This window comes from Anomaloglossus baeobatrachus, chromosome 9 (assembly GCF_048569485.1).
Source record: "Anomaloglossus baeobatrachus isolate aAnoBae1 chromosome 9, aAnoBae1.hap1, whole genome shotgun sequence".
Taxonomy (NCBI): Eukaryota; Metazoa; Chordata; class Amphibia; order Anura; family Aromobatidae; genus Anomaloglossus; species Anomaloglossus baeobatrachus.
Window position 1 is genome coordinate 212,015,850 of NC_134361.1, and position 8,062 is coordinate 212,023,911.

Sequence of the window (8,062 nt, forward strand, 5' to 3'; positions counted from 1 at the left end):
TGACTAATAAAACACTACGTTTTGGATGTATTTTTGACAGTGCGGTCCCACTCGGCTCTGCTACATCCCCATAGAGCATGGCTGGCTGCAAGACAGAGCTGAGCAATCAGAGTGAACTCGGATGAACTTCACCCGACTTCATTGTGATCGCGCGGCTCTGACTGTGTGCTGCGGCCTGATTTGCAGTCACCAGTGAAGGACTCACCGGTGACCGCAAATCCCGAGTGACTGAAGTGAGCCGTGTGATGAGCGGTGCAGTCACTCAGGTTACCCGCGGCCACAGCTGGAGTCCTCCACCTGAGACAGTTGGAGGATCCAACGGTGGCCGCGGGTAACCTGAGTGACAGTACCGCTGAGAGCGCGGCTCACTTCAATCGCTGCAGGGAGCTCACAGAGAGCGGTTGTGGTCTGTGACCACTCTCTGTCAGCTTCTGATGTAGCAGAGCTGAAAGCGTCGTGGGATCTCTGTGGATTACGTCGGACCTCTGGAGGGGTATTTGGAGATTTTAATAAAGTGGTGAAAGAGGGTGATATTTTTTGTCTTTTATTCCAAATAAAGGCTTTTTTTGGGTGTGTTTATTTTCTTTAACTTACAGGTTAATCATTGGGGGTGTCTCAGACGCCTGCCATGATTAACCTAGGACTTAGTGGTAGCTATGGGCTGCCAATAACTCCTTATTACCCCGATTGCCACCGCATCAGGGCAATTCGGGATGAGCTGGGTAAAGTCTCAGGACTGTCGCATCAAATGGAAGTGGCAATTCCAGGCGGCTGCTGGCTGATATTGTTAGGCTGGGGGGCTCCCCATAACGTGGGGCTCCCCATCCTGAGAATACCAGCCTTCAGCCGTGCAGCTTTATCTTGGCTGGTATCAAAATTGGGGGGGACCGTATGCAGTTTTTTTTTGTTTTTTATTATACAGCAGTATATATACCCGCCCACCGGCATCTGTGATTGGTTGCAGTGAGAGCTGTCACTCAGCGTGGGGGTGCGTCTGAATGCAACCAATCATAGGCGCCGGTGGGCGGAGGAGCAGTGAATACGAGATGGAATAATGAGCGGCTGGCATTTTCAAAAGTGAAGCCGCCAGAGCTGCGCCGGTGATCGGCGAGTATGAGAGAAGGGGTGGGCGGGGGGGGGGGGGGGGGGGAGAGACCGACAGAGAGAGAGAGAGACCGAGAGAGAGACCGACGGACAAAGAGAGCGATATCAATTTCACTGGGTGGAAAATGCATCTAAAACGCCCAAAATAAGTGACATGTTGCTTTTTAAAACTCAACATGCGCATGGAATTTGCTTAATTGTCATAGACTTTGATGGGGAACACAGAATGCATGCGTTTATGCTGCGTAAACGCATGAAAAGAAGGGAATTTTGTTACTTACCGTAAATTCCTTTTCTTCTAGCTCTTATTGGGAGACCCAGACGATTGGGGTATAGCTACTGCCCTCTGGAGGCCACACAAAGCACTACATTAAAAGTGCAAGGCCCCTCCCCCTCTGGCTATACCCCCCCGTGGTATCACGGGTTCTCCAGTTTTAGTGCCAAAGCAAGAAGGAGGAAGCCAATAACTGGTTTAAACAAATTAACTCCGAATAACATCGGAGAACTGAAAAACCGTTCAACATGAACAACATGTGTACCCGCAAACAACAAAAAAACATCCCGAAGGACAACAGGGCGGGTGCTGGGTCTCCCAATAAGAGCTAGAAGAAAAGGAATTTACGGTAAGTAACAAAATTCCCTTCTTCTTCAGCGCTCTATTGGGAGACCCAGACGATTGGGACGTCCAAAAGCTGTCCCTGGGTGGGTAAAGAAATACCTCATGTTAGAGCTGCAAAACAGCCCTCCCCTACGGGGGTGTCACTGCCGCCTGCAGGACTCTTCTACCTAAGCTGGCATCCGCCGAAGCATAGGTATGCACCTGATAATGCTTGGTGAAAGTGTGCAGACTGGACCAGGTAGCTGCCTGGCACACCTGTTGAGCCGAAGCCTGGTGACGTAATGCCCAGGACGCACCCACGGCTCTGGTTGAGTGGGCTTTTAGCCCTGAAGGAACCGGAAGCCCCGCAGAACGGTAGGCCTCTAGAATTGGTTCTTTGATCCATCGAGCCAGGGTGGCTTTAGAAGCCTGCAACCCCTTGCGCGGACCAGCGACAAGGACGAAAAGTGCATCGGCACGGCGTATGGGCGCCGTGCGGGAAATGTAGATTCTGAGTGCTCTCACCAGATCTAGCAAACGTAAGTCCTTTTCATACCGGTGAACCGGATGAGGGCAAAAAGAAGGCAAGGAAATATCCTGATTAAGATGAAAAGAGGATACGACCTTAGGAAGAAACTCCGGAATGGGGCGCAGCACAACCTTGTCCTGGTGGAACACCAGGAAGGGAGCCTTGGATGACAGAGCTGCCAGCTCAGACACTCGCCGAAGCGATGTGATCGCAACAAGAAACGCCACTTTCTGCGACAGCCGAGAAAAGGAAACTTCCTTCAGAGGCTCGAAGGGCGGCTTCTGGAGAGCAACTAGTACCCTGTTCAGATCCCATGGATCTAACGGTCGCTTGTACGGGGGCACAATATGACAGACCCCCTGCAGGAACGTGCGCACCTTAGGAAGACGTGCTAGACGCTTCTGAAAAAACACGGATAGTGCCGAAACTTGCCCTTTAAGGGAGCTGAGCGACAAGCCCTTTTCTAACCCCGATTGCAGGAAGGAAAGAAACTTGGGTAATGCAAATGGCCAGGGAGACACTCCCTGGGCCGAGCACCAGGATAAGAAGATCTTCCACGTTCTGTGGTAGATCTTAGCAGAATTCGACTTTCTAGCTTGTCTCATTGTGGCAACCACTCCTTGAGATAATCCTGCAGATGCTAGGATCCAGGACTCAATGGCCACACAGTCAGGTTCAGGGCCGCAGAATTCTGATGGAAAAACGGCCCTTGGGACAGTAAGTCTGGTCGGTCTGGCAGTGACCACGGTCGACCGATCGTGAGATGCCACAGATCCGGATACCACGACCTCCTCGGCCAGTTTGGAGCGACGAGTATGATGCGGCTGCACTCGGATCTGATCTTGCGTAGCACTCTGGGCAAGAGCGCCAGAGGCGGAAACACGTAAGGGAGCTGAAACTGCGACCAATCTTGAACCAAGGCGTCTGCCGCCAGAGCTCTTTGATCGCGCGACCTCGCCATGAATGCCGGGACCTTGTTGTTGTGCCGGGATGCCATTAGGTCGACGTCCGGCACTCCCCAGCGGCGACAGATTTCCTGAAACACGTCCGGGTGAAGGGACCATTCCCCTGCGTCCATGCCCTGGCGACTGAGGAAGTCTGCTTCCCAGTTTTCTACGCCTGGGATGTGAACCGCGGATATGGTGGATGCTCTGTCCTCCACCCACATTAGAATGCGCCGGACTTCTTGGAAGGCTTGCCGACTGCGCGTCCCTCCTTGGTGGTTGATGTATGCCACCGCTGTGGAGTTGTCCGATTGGATTCGGATCTGCTTTCCTTCCAGCCACTGCTGGAAGGCTAGTAGGGCAAGATACACTGCTCTGATTTCCAGAACATTGATCTGAAGGGTGGACTCCTGCGGAGTCCACGTCCCCTGAGCCCTGTGGTGGAGAAACACTGCTCCCCACCCCGACAGACTCGCATCTGTCGTGACTACTGCCCAGGATGGGGGCAGGAAGGATCTTCCCTGAGATAATGAGGTGGGAAGGAGCCACCATTGTAGAGAGTCCTTGGCCGTCTGGGAAAGCGAGACTTTCCTGTCCAGGGACGTTGACTTCCCGTCCCATTGGCGGAGAATGTCCCATTGAAGTGGGCGCAGATGAAACTGCGCAAAGGGAACTGCTTCCATGGCTGCCACCATCTTCCCTAGGAAATGCATGAGACGCCGCAAGGGATGCAACTGGCCCTGCAGGAGAGATTGCACCCCTGTCTGTAGTGACCGCTGCTTGTTCAGCGGCAGCTTCACTATCGCTGCTAGAGTATGAAACTCCATGCCAAGATACGTTAGTGATTGAGTCGGTGATAGGATCGACTTTGGAAAGTTGATGATCCATCCGAAAGACTGTAGAGTCTCCAGCGTAGCATTCAGGCTGTGCTGACATGCCTCCTGAGAGGGAGCTTTGACCAATAAGTCGTCTAGGTAAGGGATCACCGAGTGTCCCTGAGAGTGCAAGACTGCTACCACCGCCGCCATGACCTTGGTGAAGACCCGTGGGGCTGTCGCCAGACCAAATGGAAGAGCTACGAACTGAAAATGGTCGTCTCCTATCACAAAACGTAGAAAACGTTGATGTTCTGTAGCAATTGGCACGTGGAGATAAGCATCTTTGATGTCTATTGAGGCAAGGAAGTCTCCTCTGGACATTGAGGCAATGACAGAGCGGAGGGTTTCCATCCGGAACCTCCTGGCGTGCACATGTTTGTTGAGCCGTTTTAGGTCCAGAACAGGACGGAACGAGCCGTCCTTTTTTGGAACCACAAAGAGATTGGAGTAAAACCCTTGCCCTTGTTCCTGAGGAGGGACTGGGATCACCACTCCTTCCGCTTTTAGGGAATCCACCGCCTGCAGCAGAGCATCTGCTCGGTCTGGATGTGGGGAGGTTCTGAAGAACCGAGCTGGAGGACGAGAATTGAACTCGATTCTGTACCCGCGAGACAAAATGTCCGTCACCCACCGGTCTTTGACCTGTGACATCCAAATGCCGGAAAAGCGGGAGAGCCTGCCCCCGACCGGCGATGCGGAGGGGGGGGGCTGGAAGTCATGAGGTAGCCGCTTTGGAAGCGGTACCTCCATTTGCTTTCTTGGGGCGTGTGTGAGTCCGCCACGAATCTGAGTTTCTTTGCGTCCTCTGAGTCCCTTTGGACGAGGTAAATGGTGTCTTGCCCGAACCTCGAAAGGACTGAAACCTCTGCTGCCACTTTTTCTGCTGAGGTTTGGATGTTCTGGGTTGTGGTAAAGAGGAGTCTTTACCCTTGGACTGCTTAATGATGTCAGCCAATGGCTCGCCAAACAGTCTATCTCTAGACAAAGGCAAACTGGTTAAACATTTTTTGGAACCAGCATCTGCTTTCCAGTCCTTTAACCACAAGGCTCTGCGCAAAACTACCGAATTGGCGGACGCCATTGAGGTGCGACTGGTAGATTCTAGGATCGCATTGATAGCGTAAGACGCAAACGCCGACATCTGCGTGGTAAGGTGCGCCACTTGCGGCACTGCTGGATGCATGATAGCATCCACTTTTGCTAAGCCAGCTGAAATAGCCTGGAGTGCCCATACGGCTGCGAATGCCGGAGCAAACGACGCGCCGATAGCTTCATAGACAGATTTTAACCAAAGGTCCATCTGTCTGTCATTGGCATCTTTAAGTGAAGCGCCATCCTCCACTGCAACTATGGATCTAGCTGCAAGTTTGGAAATCGGGGGGTCTACCTTTGGACACTGTGTCCAGCGCTTGACCACCTCAGGGGGGAAAGGGAAACGCGTATCTTTAGATCGTTTAGAGAAACGCCTTTCTGGGTGAGCGTCGTGCTTCTGGATTGATTCTCTGAAGTCAGAGTGATCTAACAAAGCACTCAATTTACGCTTGGGATAAAGGAAACGAAACTTCTCCTGCTCCGCAGCCGCCTCTTCTGCTGAAGGGGCTGGGGGAGAAATATCCAACAGCCTATTGATGGCTGAGATAAGGTCGTTTACCATGGCATCCCCATCCGGGGTATCCAGGTTGAGAGGGGTTCCAGGAGTGGATTCCTGATCACTCTCATCAGACACATCACAGGGAGACTGATTGCGCTGAGACCCTGAGCAGTGTGAAGACGTCGAGGGTCTTTCCCAGCGAGCTCGCTTAGGGTGGCTGGGGCCATCATCTGAGTCATAATCCTCGGCCTGTGAAGCCGGGGACCCCCCTGTGGGCTGGATACATTCCAAGTAAGGGGGACCTGAGGACAGAGGCCTCGCCGTGCCCAGAGACTGAGCCCCATGCATAGATTGCAAGGTTTCAAGGATTTTTGCCATAGACACAGACATATTATCTGCAAAAACTGCAAAGTCTGTCCCTGTCACCGGGGCAGAACTTACAAGCGTCTCAGCCTGGGTCGCTACCTCTCCTGACTCCGGCTGGCGAAGCAGCACCGGGTCGGAGCATTGCACACAATGGGGGTCATCGGAGCCTGCTGGTAGATTAGCCCCACATGCAGCACACGCAGTATACACAGCCCTTTTTGCCTTGGCCGCCTTGCGTTTTGAGGATGACATGTTGCTGCTTCCACAGAGCGATCTGGGATATGCAGCCAGAAGCGACCTTACAGTGCAAGTAATACAATAACTATATATCTGTACACAGTACACCGATACACCGTGAGGCACTAGAGGGACCAGCACAGAAAAATCGCTTACCGCCCGCTTAAAAAAGCGGGTGTGTGGTCGCCAGATAGCCCCTAGTCCAGGTCTCCCAGAGCCTTGCGTCCTTCCTCCAGCCAGGCATGCATGTAATGGCTGCCGGCGTCTCGAGAGAGGAAGGGGGGCGGGCCCTGGGCGTTCCTGGCCAAGAGCGGGAAGCCTGCTTCCCTCTGTGCCAAGTGAGAGGGCTGGAGCATGTAAATCAGGCTCCAGCCCTCGTCGCTGCTAGCGAACAGCGTCTCTCCCCTACCCTGAATGACAGGGTGGGGGCGGGAACGAATCGGAGCTGCCGGCGTCCTAGGCCCAAAAAGCCGGGGACTAAATTTATAACCGCCGCCGCCGTAAAAGCGCGGACGGCGGATCCCCGGCGCACCACAAGTCACAGCAGCGCCGCCCGGTCCAGAGGGGGTCGGCGCTGCGTTCCCATACACAAAAAAGTCCCCCAGTAATCTGTAGGGACACCAACTCCACGTTGCGGTCCCCGGCGCACTACAACACCCAGCCAGCCCGGAGTGTGTCTGTGCCTGCCGGGGACACAGAGTACCTGTATGATGCAGGGCCTGTCCCTGATCGTACTCCTGCTCCGAATCCATCAGGTGCTATGGGTCTGTGGATGGAGCCCGGCGTCAGAGCTGAGAGGCCGGCAGGATCCCACTTCCACAGAGCCCTACCAGGGGATGTGGAAGGAAAACAGCATGTCAGGCTCCAGCCCTGTACCAGCAATAGGTACCTCAACCTTACAACACCATCCAGGGGTGAGAAGGGAGCATGCTGGGGACACTATATGTGTCCTCTTTTCTTCCATCCGAAATAGTCAGCAGCTACTGCTGACTAAAATCTGTGGAGCTATGCATGGAATGTCTGACCTCCTTCGCACACAAAGCTAAAACTGGAGAACCCGTGATACCACGGGGGGGGTATAGCCAGAGGGGGAGGGGCCTTGCACTTTTAATGTAGTGCTTTGTGTGGCCTCCAGAGGGCAGTAGCTATACCCCAATCGTCTGGGTCTCCCAATAGAGCGCTGAAGAAAAACGCAACGTGCGCACAGAACCTTACAGTGCCTTGCGAAAGTATTCATCCCCTTGATTTTTTCAACCTTTTCCCACATTTCAGGCTTCAAATATAAAGATAAAATGTTAATGTTCTGGTGAAGAATCAACAAGTGACACAATTGTGAAGATTAAGGAAATTTATTGCTTATTTTAAACTTTTATAGAAAATAACTGAAAATTGGGGCGTGCAATATTATTCATCCCCTGTAAGTGAATACTTTGTAGCGCCCCCTTTTGCTGCGATTACAGCCGCAGTCTCTTGGGGTATGTGTCTATCAGTTTTGCACATCGAGAGGCTGAAATTCTCGCCCATTCTTTGTAAACAGCTGGAGCTGAGTGAGGTTGGATGGAGGCGTTTGTGAACAGCAGTTTTCAGCTCTTTCCACAGATTCTCGATTGGGTTCAGGTCTGGACTGTGACTTGGCCATTCTAACACCTGGAAACGTTTATTTGTGAACCATTCCATTGTAGATTTTGCTTTATGTTTGGGATCATTGTGTTGTTGGAAGACAAATCTCTGTCCCAGTCTCAGGTCTTTTGCAGACTCCAACAGGTTTTCTTCAAGAATGGTCCTGTATTTGGCTCCATCCATCTTCCCATCAAT